Source organism: Tupaia chinensis, unplaced genomic scaffold (assembly GCF_000334495.1).
Source record: "Tupaia chinensis unplaced genomic scaffold, TupChi_1.0 Scaffold148210_1, whole genome shotgun sequence".
NCBI classification, from domain to species: domain Eukaryota; kingdom Metazoa; phylum Chordata; class Mammalia; order Scandentia; family Tupaiidae; genus Tupaia; species Tupaia belangeri.
In genome coordinates, this window is record NW_006208060.1 from 1,035,437 (window position 1) to 1,036,741 (window position 1,305).

General features: G+C 51.4%; 1 protein-coding gene across 2 annotated transcripts in view; it reads right to left on the bottom strand.

Annotated features, from left to right (window-relative positions):
• VAV1 (vav guanine nucleotide exchange factor 1) overlaps window positions 1–1,305 on the bottom strand; it is a 53,719-nt gene that overhangs the window by 20,059 nt on the left and 32,355 nt on the right. The gene's annotated exons all lie outside the window — the stretch shown is intronic.

Sequence of the window (1,305 nt, forward strand, 5' to 3'; positions counted from 1 at the left end):
AATACTTCTAATATATATATAGATATTCAGGGGAAGGGGCCGGCAGGTCGTGTGGTGGTTAAAGCACTGAACTCCCACATTACCAATGGGTTCAAGTCTCAGAACTGATGGCTTGCTTTCTCTCTCTCTGTCTCTCCCTGGTGACCATAAATGCTCTACAACAAATTAAAATTATGATAACATAATGATGATGAAGAAGAAAAAATTAAAATTAAAAATTCTTTTTTAAAATTAGGACCAGCAAGGGTCGTGGTTAAGAAGCTGGACTCCCCCATGGCTAGCCATGGTTCGAATCCCGGACCTGGCAGCTCGAAAATCATGCTCAGCATCTATGTGTGTTCCCCAAATCCCAGAAGGAGAATGGAAGAGAAGGGATTGCACCATGGCCATCCCGACCTTAGGGGGGCTATTTCTCACTTTCCCTCTCACGGTCTCTCTGTCTCTCTCCAGTGAGTGCGCACGCACTATGGCAAAAACCTTAAAAAAATAAAGAGAAACAGAAGAATTACAACCCAGGAAACAGGACTTCCAGGTGGAAGGGTAAAGAAAAAGGAAGAGCTAGCCAGAGGCGGGATAGAAGGAAGTGAGGGAAAGGCGACCTCAGCTTAAATGTCACCTCCTCAGAAAACGTCCGACCAATACAGGCGTCCCAGTAAGACAGCCCCCCCCCTCACTCTGCACCCTCCCTGCCCTGTTTTATTTTCCTGAAGAATGCCACACCATCGGTTTTCTGCTTCCCACAAGAATACAAAGACCACGTCTGTCTCCAGTTTTAGACCTAGTGCTTAGAAGCATGCCAGGTTGCAGTAGGTGCTCAATTAAAAAGCTCTTTGGTGGATCGATTGACACACACGCGCGAGGAGACGACCCAGGGCTGGCGTCAGAGCCCCACCTTTTTATTGTCTCGCTCTCCGGAGGAGTCGTCCCGAACCTGGAAGCTATGCAGGTTCACGAAGTCCTTGAGGTCGTAGGAGTCCCCCCGGCGCTTACAGATGAGCAGAGCTTTGTCCAGCAGGAAGGCGTACCTGGAAGCGGCCAGGTCAGTACTCCTGTCCGGCTCCTCTTTATAGGGCTCTCTCCAGCTTCCTGGACCCACCTGGTGTCCATCTAGGACTCCTACCTGCGTTCTCCTTGGCCAACTCGGCCACACCCTAGCCCTAACCCACGCCCAGCGGTGCATTCTGAACTCTCCCCGCTTCCCGCGGGTCTGTCTCCACCCACACATTCTGGCTGGCCAGCCCCTTGGTAAGTGGGCCCTCACACCTGTCTATCTAGAAATCTGGCCCCCCCCCCCACCTCGCCGTC